Below are 15,467 nucleotides of genomic sequence, written 5' to 3'. Positions count from 1 at the left end.
CCTTATCATCTCTTCTCTTAGTATATTGTATGGATTATATGGATAAGTCCCTCTCCAGAAACTTCATTTCATGCATTTTTGTAGTGAATGTGTCAACCTCCAGACACTCTTGTAGTAAAGAGCACTAAATCAACATGAAGCATCAGCAGAATACTCTTCACAAATACAAACAAAATTACACTCCATCTAATGTGTCCACTCCAGAAGACCCTCAGAAAAATACAGATTAATGGGTTTGTCTTACAGCTCTGAATGTCAACTAACTTAGGTCTTGTAGGACCAAGGGAAAAAGAATCAATCTCAAGTTCTCTTGCCCTCAGCTCAGATGTTTAAAGCTGAAGCTTCTGCTCTTCTAATGTTTTTTTACAGAAGAAAAAAAATCACACAGCAGGTCTTCCTCAGAAATCAAAATAAAACTAAAAGGTGTTTCACAGATCAAAAGCAGTACTTTAAACTGTATTTAGAACAGCACTCTAGGAAGGCAGTGAACAGATGACTTGCTGAAGTGTGAACTTGTCTGTATAACCTCAGTTCAAGGAGGCCTCCAAAATTACATCAGATAGCACACACTGAGACAGGAATAGCAAACAATGTTAAGATCCAAGTTCAGGAACAGAAATAACAGCTCTCTCCTGTTCACTAGTAGGTTCCTCTTCCTGTCCCTCACTTCTTTACTACTCCTTGAACAATGAGATCCGCAAGGATATAGCAAGCTCCTGGATTTGAGCAAAAAATCCCAGTCAAGACAAAGGGAAAAGGTATGTCCTACATGGAAGAGTTAGTGGCTTTCTCATGGAATCATAGCAAAATTCAGGTTGGAAGACATGTCTGGAGATACAGTCTAGCCAAACCTGCTCAAAGTTTCTAAGTTACACTAGGCTGCTTAGCAGCCTATCTCGTTTCATTAGATCTGAATTTTTCCAATGGTTCTTCTGAATATTATTTCTTTTAGTATGCAAAAACAAAGGAGAAAGCACTTCAATACTTCTTTTGGTTTACTACCAACATTACCTTCTCTTTGAGCTTCAAATAATTCACACCTAACCAGGGATGAATTTTATTGCTAAGAAACACGGTTGAAAACACTGGTCTAGGTTCAGCAAAACAGAAAAGAAAACTGATCTAGTGCAAATTAGCATGCATAACCCAGCCTGAAGTCACACTGGCATCAAGGACAGAAGGCAACTCTTCAATTTGAAAGAAGAACTCAATAAAACTAGGGCTCCCATCATAAAGCTGAGTAACATCTCTATAATCTGAGAAAGAAACTAGCTGTTGCCAACACAGAAATAACTTGACATGTTTCTCCCCCCAAAATAGTTACAACTGAGGTTATAAGAACTACATGAGCCAAAGCTCTATTTATTAAAAGAAAGAGGAGAAAATGACACAACTGCGGTCCGCAAGATGATGCCATCCTTAACCTCTTCTTATAGATCACAAAATATTTTATTAAAATTTATAATTGCCTCAGCGATTAAACAAAGAAATGTCTAAGCACGTCTAACAAGTGTTCAGCTCTTCAGCAGGTATTTTACTACCATAGTAACTTTCTGATGCCATTTGCAAAAGCATTTGAAGTTTTGACTTCCCTATTCGTTAGAGGTTTCTTACCCTTTGCCTTCCCATTCAGACAAATTTGTAAGGTCATGGTGACACATATTCCTTATATAAACATATAACCACATGGACAGCATTTAAAGAGATGTTCAGATACAATTATCACTTTGATCACCAAAGCGTCCTAAACCGTTCAGAAAGTAGTTTCTGTTGATTGTTTGATACATCCATCAACCACTGCCTTGCAGTTTGGTCAGCAGCAATGACTTATTACAGCAATGACTAAATCAAGACATAGATCCAATTCTCTGAAGCGACTGAATTTTTAGAATTTAGTTAATCTCACAATAGCTATACTACACCACCTGCCAGCTTCATCTAAATCACTTACTCTAAACTTTTTTTCAATGATTTCTTTAAAGCTTTTTTAGTGTTTATAATACAATAAAACTTAAAGTACTGTACCTGCCAAAATGATTTACACATAAGGAACTGAGACTGTAAATGTTTTTTTGCAGACTGATGTTGCACTATTTTTGATTCAGCCATGAATTTTAAATATTTATTTTTGTTAAGTGTAGTGCAATGAAAATACCAACTTTATATATTAAGGGGACTCATAACAAAACCCAGCATTTTTAATCTTTCGTCAGACTTAACAGGAAAGCATTCTATTTGTTTATATTTTCCCAGTGACGTTAAACAACAATAACCAAAACCTGAAACTTGCTTTAAGTTAGCAAGAGCAAAAGTACCTACAGCAAGCAGCTGCTGAACAAATTGTGTAATACCTTACAACAAAATGAGCAGTCCCGCATAGCAGTAATATGTCGTTAATAAAGGTTTATTGGTAATTTTAAAATAACCTACATTGTGATTCAGAAGAACACTGCTCAAACACAAAATTGGAACCAAATTCAATTCATTTTGTCATAAACTTCTTAGTGAATTTGAGCTGTGTAACGCAATACAATCACAAAAACACTGTCTTATTGCAACAAATTTATAAGCACATTTACCTTTTTCTCCAACTTAAGACAATAAAAATGATTTCAGGTTTAGTCCACCCTATATAGACTATAATAAATAAAAACATACAATTTGAGCCACTGTAAATTTATACAAGTTTCTGTCAGTTCTTTCTCTTTTTACTAAATCAACCCCTCCTCCTGTGTTTTAGCTTCTGTTTATTGTCTCAGTTAGACAAACTGGATTTTAAAGTTTCTGACAAGCAAAAAGTAAAAGTGATCTCTTTTTGACTGAAATACATGCTTAGAGTGATCATCTTAAAATATAACCAGGACTTTTTCCAGTGCTGGATGTTCAACTTAGTAACAGGGAATTAGGGTGAATCTTCTGCTATCACACCTCTTCCCATCACTCATGGAGATGTTAGGAGAAGCAATACACACAAAGAAACTAAACTGAATCCAACCTCATTTCAAACGATGGTCAAATACAAATGCACTTCCATGTCCAAAACTGTGAAATTGCCTAATGGATGGAAGCAGAAGAAGGAAGGTACAAAAGCATTTACAACTGTTTCCGTTTAGGCAGAATCACCTCAGGTACTCTATGAACTTGATTCTGAAGACTGTGTTCAACTTTAATGCGACTTCAAAGGCTGGTCAATGCTTAAACTTTTCTGTTTGGTGAGCCACGAAATACTGAATGTGAAAGGTAACAGATCCCAATCTAACAAATCATGATGCCACGTAGTCTTAATAAAAGAGATTCATTTCTATCACAGCTTTTCTAATTCTTCTGCTCCCCCTTCTCTTCTCTGTAGAAGTATTTTAAATCTACTTGAATAGAACAGAAAGAGTAAAAAGGACATCATCCATTTTAAAAGTTTATTCTGTGCAACTTTGGTGAAGACTGCAAAGGTTTAACTAATGTGCATAGTTTGCTTTTAGTTTTTTGGTGGAATTATTGCATTTGAGTTACACCATATTTTAATTACCTGCTGCTGACTAGTTTTAATATCCTTAACGCTGAAGAAATGTAAGAAAACAAGAATGAGGTACAAGCAATGAGTGGACATCACGTAAATACAATTTCCTTTCTTTTCAGGGGCAGGAGAAGAAAGCAAGAATTTTTAAACTCTTTCATTAAAACACTCAAAAACAAACAACACCCAAACTCTTTTGAGAGACATTTGTATTGAGTCACCAAGAACATCTCTTCCTTGAGCACACAGGGTTCAGATTGTTCGGTGATGCTCATATGTCTCAGTACTGACACAGAAGTACAGATGGAAGATATTACTGGTTCGTTTCTCATCATAAGACCATGGATGCTTGACACATCATAACCTCATTCCCCAGTTAAGAAAACAACAGTTTGACTCCACACTAGTAACACATTTCTTTGACAAAGACTATTCATGTCTTTGCTTTCTGACTCACGTGCACTTGCTTGAAGTGGTCATCTTTTTTCCCTGATATGCCAAACATCTTTTGTAGGTTATTTATTTTTCCTCTCCTTTGTTAGTTGAAACACACTGAGTTATAAACTCATCTCAAACATACTTTGTATTATGCTTAAGAGTACCTTCACAGCAGTTCTTTAAAATGTTTTTCTTTGAATATGTAGATAAAGCTAAACTCTTAAAGATATAAACTGATAACTGTGCACACTGTCACACACACAAAAAAAAGAAAAACTGATATGCCATGATTCTGCAGCCTTTTTAGAGGTATTTTAAAGACAACTTCTGTTAAGAAAGCATGGTTTACAGTGTTCTCCTAGACGTATTGTCTTTTCAAGGGGCATATATATGAAGAATGTGAGAATTCGGTAAGAGCATGCAAATACCAAGAATGTTATATATAGTTCTGTTCTGAAGTCATCAGTACTCTAGATTATACACAAATTAAATACACTTATTTTCCAGTACCTAAAGACTCCTCTGTAACTTTCGCTCCTCAGATTTAACTAATAGTTGTTCAACTGCACGTCATTTTTCCTCCTCAAGTTTACAATAGAAACACAGAAGATAAAGCAGCAATACCTGATAATTCAACTTCTATTTGGCCAGAGGAAAAGGCCATTCTCAGTTGGCTTATAAAATTATCAAAAACTAACTAGAACACAAAATGTTTGGTTTACTTTTTCTCCAGTTTTCTTTAAAAAGTCATGAAATTACACATCTCCTGAACATTAATTTTAAAAAGAATGATAATTCTTTTTATAATAATAATTCCTTTTTTTAATATAATAATAATTCCTTTTTAATGATAATACTTCTGCATATATACAAGCACTTAACTAACCTCCTGTAGCAGAATTCAGATAACAGAAAACTAACTTGTAAGCCCTTAGTAGATGTCCATTCATTCTGGTAAAGTCTCACATGCAGACAAGGCAGAAAGATAGACAGAAGATGAATTTTATGCATTTCATTCCCAATTTTCATCCCCAGAATTATTACTTTGCTGTTATAAATTAAGATCTGGAACACAAGGTGCACTGCAACATACATCTTCTAAGGGTCAATTAAATGAGTGACAAAATAAAGCCGTTACTCCCTTTAATGGTAGCTTTAGTTTCATGACTTACACCTTGTATACATTTACAAATTACTTGCAGCAACTATAATTTGGACAAGCTGCTGCAGCAAGCTTCAGGTTCCAAATTACTTGAGTCCAGCACTATATACGCACGTTGCACTTCCTATTACATCATGATTTAATGGTGAAGTTCCTCTGCACTTTTTCTACTAAGATTTAGGGAATGCTATGACACACGCTTCCCCTGTTTGACAAGTGTAATACTTCTGTCGTAAACATGTTAAGTGTCTGATTAACATCTCCTTCCCATTTGTGAATCCAGCCTGCCCCATGACACATGCTTCTTATTGACGCTACCCTCCCTTGCAGGAAGAAGAAAACAACCAACCCTACCACATATCCAAGCAAAACCAGCTATTAAAGTGACCTGTATGCCTGCCAGGACACATGGTTTCATAATTGTTTGTCAAGAGACAGGAAGAAATGTATTTATATAATTATAGAAGTAATTACAAATCCTGCACAATTGACTAAACAAGAGTTTAAACTATTACTTCCACTAGCAGAAATAAAACCCATTTCCTTCTCAAAGTCAGGAAACCTCCTTTCTTAGGAGGAATATCAAAAGAGATGACCATCTAATGAGATCTGCTACAGACTAAAGGTAGGCAGGTGCCTTTGTTTATTTATTTATTTAGGTATTTTAAGTTTTTCCCTACTCTGCATTTTAATGGAACCTGTATTTCTGTCATCCCCCAAATAATTTCCATTTTTGTTCTGGTGGGCAACTACGCATGTTATGTGCCAGGAGCTAATGCTGGAAACAAGACTGTGTGGCTTTCCAGGTATCCTGATCATAGATCCAGCAGATCATAGCTTTCCATACATACACGTGTTAGTTTAACAAGCTAGCACAGAGCAGTAACTATGATGGTGTAAGTAGATGGCTAAACGAAATACTCTGTGCCTAAAGCACTGTAAAGTTTTACATGGATTTTTTTTCTATTTAGTATGTATTTCCTGCTACTTTGGTAGACAGCATAAAGCTCATGCAATTACTAATTAAATTCTTACAAAAATAATAAAACCATGTCCTTAAGGATGCAACGTAAACACTGCAAACTACATCACCAGTGACACCTTATTTCTAGACCAGCTCAGAGGAAGAAAATCATTCCCTAAACAGCCATGTCAAATCAAAGCAGTATTCAACACAAAACATTCCCCTGGCAGGTAAACGAAACAGGCTAAGTTTCTTAGCACAGCTCAAGTTTCTTAGGCGTATTTAACTCCAGAGTGATGGGGTCTAAATTCAGTGGCCCACCTCCGCTTACATTTTCACTACTGAAATCCAAAGTCTGCAATAATTTCAGTGTTCATTTGTCCTCTGAGAACATATTTAGCTCTCTGCTGATCAGGTTAGTTAGGTCCGCTTGCAACGAAATAATCCTTGCGGAGTATGTCATAACTTACATGAGGGAAAACAACAGTAATTTAAAAAGAGCTTCCCCTGAAAAGTTAGTAAAGCACTTGCTGCTTAACAGCCTAAATTCTGCCACCCTTGCAAGCAAGAATCCTATACAGCAATACCTTCGATACCATATTAACGTTTGACTTCTAAGCAAGCGGCAGAAGTTCAAGTATGTTTTGTAATGCAAGAAGCAATTATTCAAGGCACTGTTCCAACAGAAATGTTTTCACAGACTGTAAGAAGCTTTGACTCAGATTCTGTTGGATCAAGAAGACTAAGTCTTACGCTATCTATGGGAGAACATTTATTTTCTAAGTGTACCTGAAATGCAGCAATATTCAGCAGGATATTAGAAGCAATGACACATGCAGGACTTCAAATAAAAAGAATGTTTAATTATGACATAACTTCAGAAAACCCTTTACAGTTTCTTATTTACTGTCAGAACTACCATGATTTGATTGTATCTACAGATTACATTCCATGCTCTTTTAGAGCTATATTCTGTTTTTTATATTAACTTTCACTGGACTTTCATGAAACTTCCCCTGCAAGTGGGATAAGTTTTTTCTTTCCATTCAAATCTGAAATCTTACTGCACAATTACAGCAAAATAGTGTTTGTTGCCTCGATTTAGACACAAGAGTTTTGTTCTAAAAAGTTTTTTGAAAAATTAATATATATATATTTAACCATTCACTTCCACCAGATAAAATAAATGGTATTATCATCACTCAAAATGTATTTTCCACGTATTTGACTATTGCTCACAATACAACACCTCAAAAGACAATTTTAAGGACAGTTTAAACTCTTCTTACAGCTGAGCTTTTTGCCTTTTTTTTTTTTTTTTTCAAATATGCAAAGCTATAGGAGTTTTTATGCTTCCTGGCAAGTCACTCCACTAATTCAGAGACTGTAATTGAAAAAGACTGTCTTTTAAACCTATTTTCCTTATTTTACCATTGGATAATGAGAACGGGAGTCTCCCCACAGATCTTAAGGGATAATCAAATTCCCATTTCCACCCTAAATTTCTTGCTTCATATTACTTGCCTTTATATATGCAGGGAGCATGAATTTTCACAAGAGGAAGAAAGATACGGTCACCGCTACTTCACCATGCTGAAGACAAACAACTGCTATAAATTCCCTCTCAGTGATCTCACTGCAGGAGGAGGTAATTGGGACAGCAGACTATCAATCTCCCTTATCAATTTTTAAGTGATAAAAATTTTTCATTCAAACAACACCATTTATTCCATCCACCCCAAAACACTAGGACTACAGCAAGCTGTATCTGGAACCTGCCCACCAACCACGGGTACTACGCAGAGCACAGGACTGTAGCACTGAATCCACGTGTATTTTCAGTCTGTCACTTCTAACCCAAAATACGCATGATGAGGTTATAAGCATTCACCTACTTTGTCTGCAGAGATGAAGCAACTAGCTCACTGCTGGAAGATGACCGACTAATTAAGACAGGCAATTGTAAAAGGTTTTGGGATGCTCTGAAAGAAAGGGGGCTCCATGTAAGTGTAAGCTGACCGTCAGTACCACTCCCTGCACCTGCGATGAAAGGGCATGATTTCTGCAGTGGTGATCTCAGGTGAACCACCTGGTAAGCACACTTCAGCACCAGCATCCCCCAAATCCTTTTATCACCTGTGCCACACAGTCAATGTTAATCAAAACCATCTTGTCCTTTTTAGCTTATTGAAAGCATAACTTGACAGACTAAGACAAGGGGTTTGGAGTTGTGTTTTGTTCTAACTTCTCACAAGAAATCACTGGAATAACGCCAAAGGCATCAGTTCTAATACAACCTCAGACTGAACCAGTAAACTGAGATCTAACTAATTCCTGTTTTGAGCCAGTGCCGTCCTACTTGGAAAAACCCTGCTGCCTGCTTAGTGATCGCAGACCCCTTTAAAATCCAGGTATAAACACCCACCTGGCTCTGCAGGGCTTCTAGATCTGAAAGGAATTCTTTTTTTTCCTTTTCATCTCTACCTTTTTCAGGCAGGGCATTACTTTCTACTAAGCTTTCTATAAATTCAACTTAACAGTGCTACGTTAGCAAATGCCAGTTGTTATTATACTTCATAGCTTAGGATACCTACTTTTTTTTTTTTTTTACTATATGAATGTGTTTAACTTGAGCTTAGAGCCTGTCTTTAAATGTTAAATTACTAAACAAATGGGTGTTTTAATGGAAAGACTGACATAATTCTTAACTATGGGAGTGTGAATGGCTCCAGTATACAATTACACAAGTCCACGTAGAATACAAATGCAATACAGGACCACAGGTTCAGATCTTTGATCTCCTTTTTTGCAGAGGCTGTGATGTATAAAGCCAATTCCACTGAGCAGACAGTACTACACTGAATATAAATTATCCTTTAACTATAGCAAGGCTCACACTTGAAGAAACGCTGCAAGGATGAACAATGCAGCCATGAAGCAGTAAAGGGTTCTTCTGTAAAAATATACAGACCCCGATCTGCATGGATAACCACGTTCTCAAAAGACATTTTCTTCCTCAGCTGTAACTTGGTAAAAATTAGAGTCACATCTGGAACATTCGTACAGAAGTAAAATTAATCAATGAATTAATGAATTATTCTCATTAAGAAATGAGCTAGGAATGCTTGCTTTATTTTCCAGATTAAGCATCATTCCCCTCAGCAGCCTAACAGTTGGTCTTGCAACGTAGATGCCAACAGTCTCACCTGAACATGGCTTGATATTTAAGCACATCTTCTCCACGTATCTCTTTGGAAGAAGAACCTTCTGCCTACTGAGCTAACACGAAGCTCCCTGGAGTATAGCCATGAATATTCTAAACCCATCTCTTACACACCATTCACAAGTCTCCTTTTGCCAAAACAAAACGCTTAAGAGGAATTCAATACACTTAAGCTGCTTTTCTTCATTTTATTTCATTATTTTAAATAAATAAATTCTATCTGAACTTTTTTTTTTACGCTAAATATACAGCACGAGAGACACTCAACAGTAGAGCTACTAGCTCTGATTTTGCAGACAACTCAAGTAGGAAAACAAATTACTTGTGAAAACCTCAGATATTTTGCTCTGATCTACATAATTTTATCATTAACCTGCTCTTTTGCAGTTACACAGAGATACTAATGAGTATCCTTACAGTATCCTTATCTCTTTTGTTTATTTAAGGTATGATTTAGGTGGTTCTAAGAAATGGTTCTTTCCCAGTCCATGATGTTTAGTTGTGCAACAACTTTGTGTGCGTGAAAACGGCAGTAAATAAATAAGTAACTTTTCTCCTATCTTACCTCCTTTGACCTATGCAACCTGACAGATCAACGCTACTTCCACCGCTGACAAGAGAAAAGTCAAGATTTATCTTTGGCTTAATCTTCCTGTTCTCTTTGGGTTTCCTTGGTTTCCTTTCAATAGGGCTTGAAGAAGGTGCTCTTTGTAGCTCAGTTTTCTATGCCAGAATAAAACTCAGCAAAAAAAGAAGGCAAGGGTAAGCTGATATTATCTACTGTCCTCAGCTCTGCTTTGGTTCAGTAAACTTGAACATCTTCTCCCCTCCTTTGCCAATTGAGATAAGCAGCAACAATTACTCAAAATGCATTATCAACTCAAGCTCAGAAAGACAAGATCAGACGAGTCGAGTCCCTCTCTCTCAAGCTTACAGTTTCTTTTAATATCCGAAGGGGCAAATAAGTCCCCGTTTGCCTCCTGTCAGATAACTCGGAGCTACTTCTTAAAGGCAACTATGTCAAGGTTGCAAAAGGAAAATGAGATAAATCCTCTGCTTTCCAGATCTCCTACAAGGTTTCTGCTCATAACCAGCAGGCTGTAGGCTTTGTGCCATTATGTCAGAAGTCATAAATGAAGCATCCTTCCCAAATGCTAAGTAATATTTTATCCTTGCCTTTCTGTGTTCTCCTCTTCCCTTGCCTTTCAGTGGTCTCCATAGCTGAAACCAAGTATTCATTGGACATCACTGCAGTGCCTCTCTAACCAATTCTAACTGCATCCGGAGCTCGAGTAAATTAAAATATTTCAGCTTGATCTGTGTTTTATCCCATTCCAGTACTCCACATATACAGCAACTTTAAGCTTACAGATATCTCTCCATGGTTTAAGGAAATCCTTCAATCAGAGAACTTCATTTACAATCCAGCATAGTTTCTGCTCTCCCGTCTCCCCACAGCAGCTAGGCATTTTGATGCAATCCTCATTTAATGCAATCTCCATTACAGGATTATGATCACATCAATAAAATGCTCCATATGTTTTTTGTTTTTTTTTTTTCTCCTTTTCCCCATCGCTCTCCCTCTCTCATTAACACCAGGCGCTCTATCTGGGGGAAAAATAAAAAATAAAATAAAATTTAAAAAAAAAAAAAGGCAACCGAAAAAACAAAAACCCGACACCCCAGCAAATCAAACAGGCCGCCGGGATGCTCTGGGGAGGCGGCGGGGGGTACACATCCAACAAAACGTAACAGCCGGTGCCAGCCGCCCTCAGAGGCGGCCCGCGGGGCTCCCCGTTCCCGAGCCGTGCAAGTTGGCTCCCCGTCGTCGCTGCGAGCAGAGACCATCAGCGGTACGGGAGCGGAGCAGCCACAAACACACGTTTGCAATCGCCTGTGCGCTCCATGTGCTTTCCAGGGGAGCAGACTTGCATTTCACTTGGTCGGCTCCGTGCCATTCACGCCGCTCCGGAGGCACCGCCGATGCCCTGCTGAAGGAGGGGGGGGGTGGGGGTGGGAGGAAGGGGGGGGCGCCGGACAGGAGGTACAACACAAAAGGGTGCGAAAACCCCTCTGCCGCCCCTGCTTACCTTCAGTGCCGTGCGCGCCGAGGCCGTCCCTCCAGCCGGGCTGCTGCGGAGGCTGCCCCGCCGCACGGGCTGCTCGCTCCCCAGCGCGGCGGCTCCTGCCCGGCAGCGGCCGCAGGCGGCTCCCGCATAGGGAGCGAAGCCGAAGGAGGAAGGGGAAGGAGGAGGGGGAGAAAAGAAAAAAAAAAAAAAGAAAAAAAGGAAAAAAAAAAGGGGGGGGGGGTTCCTAACTTTTAGGTAAGCCTGAGTTTGTTTTATTTCTGTTGGGTTTCGTTGCCCATTGGCTTGCGCAGCCGGCGGGAGGCAGGGACGGCGCTGGCGGCCCCGCACGGGTCCGCAGGGGTCCCGCCGCCCGCCCGAGTTGCGCGGGGAGGCTCGGCCCGGCCGCGCAGACCGGCGGAGCCCCGAGGGCAGCGGGCAGCCGCCTCCCGCCCGCGGGGAAGCCGCCGGTGCCGGTGCCGCCGCCGGTGCCGGTGCCGCCGCCGGGCTCCCCCCTCCCTGCCGGGGCTGGCTGCGGGCGCGGCGGCCCTGGGGGGCGCGGGCAGCGCTGCCGGCGGCGCCCCGAGCCCGCCCTGTCCCGGCGGCGGCGACTCCGGCTCCTCCGGCTCCGGCTCCGCCTGGGCTCTGCCGCGGCCGCCCGCGCCCCGCGCCGCCGCTGCCGGCCGGCCCGCCCCGCCGCTGACATCACCGCCACGGGGCGGGGCGGCGCCGGGCCCGGCCGGGCGCCCCCTCCCGCAGGATTCCCCCGGAGCCGCCGCTCCGCCGCCTCGCCAGGGGGCGGCCCCTGCGGGGCCGGAGCCGGGGCGCCCCTCACCCCCCGCGGCCAGGCCGGGGGCCTCCGGCGGCCCCCGAGGCTCCGCGGGGCTCCGCAGCCGCCGCCGCGCCTCGGGGCTGGGGCCGGGCCCTCGGCCGGGGGCTGCGCGGGGCAGAGCGGCCGGGGAGGCGCGGCCGTGCGGTACCCGCTCCGGGGAGAGCTCGGCGTCCGCGCCGGGGTTAGCGACTGGGGGACCTGGAGTTACTGGCAGCGCTTTGCCAGATGCCTGCAGTAGGCGCTTCTTAGTGAAGGCAGTAATTACTGGTAAATAGCGTTTTCGCTGTGCTCCGCTCTTGGGTGAGGAGGCAGTTCTAGGCGCTGTTCTGCTGAACGAGAAAACTTGCACTTAACCCTAAGAGCCTAATCTTCTGCGTGTGGCCTTTAAAAGTAGTTTGGAAATGGATGTGAAAGCCTTGATTTACCTTCTCCGCTATAGCAGGATGTAGGTAATGTCTCACTTTTATCGCTAAATATAGTTTAAACACCACAATCTCTCTGAAAAAGGTATGCAGGGAGAGGATGAGAGAGTTCTAAAAACACCTTGTAAAAATCCCCAGTCATTCAGTGAAGTGCCTCCATTTTTACCTGTTAACTCATATATTCAATGAGAGGCTTTGAACATGGACCAGAATGAACAATTGCATGGCCATTAACCACGCTAAAATACCACAGACCAGACGTAATTCCTTTTCTTCTAGGTTACGTTTCCACGTTGTATTTCAGTTGCCCGAGTTTGACCAATCGCCCATTGTATTTTACTATGTTGGGTACTAAATTCTAGGAATTTAGTGAAATAAGTTGTCACTTCGTTTTTCCTGGTCCCATATCTATCCGTGCAGCAGCGGTGCCTCATTATGCACGAACAGAACATCACCCACAAAGAGGGTTCGTGTCCCAGCCGCAGTGCAGCACAAAGCTGAGGAGGATAAGGCCACAACTCTAATACACTTATTTATCAACATATATTTTTTTAATAAAATGTGAAATAAGGCATACATAAGCAACAAAGGGACAAAATACAAAAGCAGCATGCAGTTTGGTTTGCGTCGTGTTGATGGCACACGGATTAAGCCTGGCTGTCAATCCTTCTCATACCTGTTTCGCTGAGCTGTCGTGACAGGGGATTTCTACAACAGCCAAGTCCATGAGAGGCATATTCCAACAGACAACAGTTTTGCACCTAAAAAGAGGCAAGTGATATTATTTGGACATTTGTCCTCCTTGCCTTCAATTAAATTAAAATAAAGATTATTACTTGGAAAAAAAAAAAATCCTGAAAGATATTTGACTATTACTGGGAGCCGTACAGACCTACGTGCCAGTTTGTCCTGTGCGAGAGCGATGGAGCCCCCCAGCACCAGCCACTGCAGCACGGACAGCTATCAGCCACCCTTCAGAGGGGTGGCTAGGGATGAGCTGCGATGGATCCAGCGGTTCTGCTTGAACTATATTTGAAATGCACAGCCAAAAGTGAATATTGTCATTTCCCTTGAAAAAAAAAAAAAAAGTTCTAGAAGTTGATGGGTTATTTAAACTGATCTGAGAGGCAAACTGGTGCCCTCCAAAAGGGCAAAATCCCTTCACAAATCAAACCAGGAATGTCATAAAAATGAAGGGTCAGAGTAGGATTAACTATGTTCATGTAGCAAATACATCACTTTACTAAGAAGAACAAAAATATTTTTTCATATCAGAAGGTATTGCTGCTACCCTTGATTCAGATCAAGGTCTAAATCCTGAAATTGTTTGTTACTCTAAGCACATGAAGAGGCCCCACAGGAACTATTCACATGTGAAAAGAGCTAGGACCAGAGCCAAAGTTTTGCATACTGTGAAGGTCAAGCTTGCTTCCTTTCTAAGCCTTCCACTTTAGAGAAAAACTCTCCGAAATATGGTTTCCATACAGTAACTTCAGCTGATTCTTGTCTCCCTCTTGCTGGGCTGGATGCTGCATGTGCTGCGGCTGAGTTTGAGCAATTTATGTAACACCAGGTCCCTGCTACTTTGGCGCCGGCTGCCTCGCAGGCGGCTGCCTCGCAGAAGAGGGGAGCTCTCCCTGCCTTTCCCCGACTGCTATTTCTATGGCTTCTCTTCCCCCAGACACTGCCTTTTTGTAAGCTGCTGAAAACAAAAGGAGAAAAGTCTCATAGATCTTATACAGCTACTGGCTTTAGTGTTGTTACGGAATAACCTCTTAAAAATGCACTGGCTATAGGACGAATTCTCAGCATTTTTGCAAAGGTCATACAGAATATATTGCTTGAGCAGCCTTACTTTGGTCACCCAGATAAGTCATGGAGAGGCCACTGCAGATGACAGTCTCCAAGAAAGATTGTAATTCACTTTTATGTCTCCATGCAAGAAAATAAGAGACACAAGCCTTCCCTTGGCTATTGGGAATGGGGTGGGTGTGGAGACTGGTGTAAGGAACGAAAAGGAGCTACTTTTACAGGAGTGACAGATAAGGTTGGAGGTCTTTTTCTGCTGAAGGCCTTGTGTGGTTTTGCTTTGTTTCTCTTTTTCTTGTCAGACCAACAGAAGAACTCCAAAAACAAATTGTAGCTACGTTTTACTACATCTTTTAATAGGATTTTGCCTCAATCCCAAGTTATTCTCCATATACTTATTTGAACAATAGTTTCCTTCTCTTCTTTTTCCCTCATCCCCATTTACTGAAAATGTAAAACAAATCTCACTTGGGATCCTGGAGCACTAGCACTGTTTTTACTCCTGCTTTTCGATAATGGATATTCCCTCGCTTTTCCTTCTGTAGCAGCAATATCTATCTAGGTTGCACCATGCTTCCTAACTGCCAGCTGATACTGTATCTGGACTTCACACTGAATCCAGTGGTTCTTTTAGACTCCCCTCCTTTGCAGTGATCTGTAATTTTAAATGGCTGAACAACTTTTCTAAAATATTTGTAGGAATACTTTTTTTTTTGCCAAGAAAATGACAAATCACCTTTTTTTTCCACCCAGATTCATAAATGTCTGAAATGCAAGCTAGTTGAAAACCTAGTTTCAGAGCAGTTAGAGCATATCTGCTATAAAACATTCTGCTGCAATCGTGGTTTTACGCCACTGGAAATATTGCTAGCCGTGATCATATGCATACAGGATTAATTAGAAACAGCAGACATACAAACCTACAGCCGCAACGCTAGGTGGACAATTGTCATGTGACAAAATGGTACCTATTCCTTTCATTCCAAGAGAGGAGACATTACACCCCGATTGATAATATGCAGGAAGTTCAGACTGTATTA

General features: G+C 41.2%; 1 protein-coding gene across 1 annotated transcript in view; it reads right to left on the bottom strand.

Moving 5' to 3' along the window:
• PCDH11X (protocadherin 11 X-linked) overlaps positions 1–11,946 on the bottom strand; it is a 484,442-nt gene extending 472,496 nt beyond the window's left edge. Inside the window, exon 1 of the mRNA XM_080553216.1 lies at positions 11,389–11,946. The gene's annotated coding sequence lies outside the window, so the exon portion shown is untranslated. The remainder of the gene's footprint in view (positions 1–11,388) is intronic.
• Positions 11,947–15,467: the final 3,521 nt, after the last annotated feature.

This window comes from Anser brachyrhynchus (assembly GCF_964034855.1).
Source record: "Anser brachyrhynchus genome assembly, chromosome: 13".
NCBI lineage: Eukaryota > Metazoa > Chordata > Aves > Anseriformes > Anatidae > Anser > Anser brachyrhynchus.
Note: the sequence above shows the minus strand (reverse complement) of the source record. Positions and strands in the feature narration are given on the sequence as shown.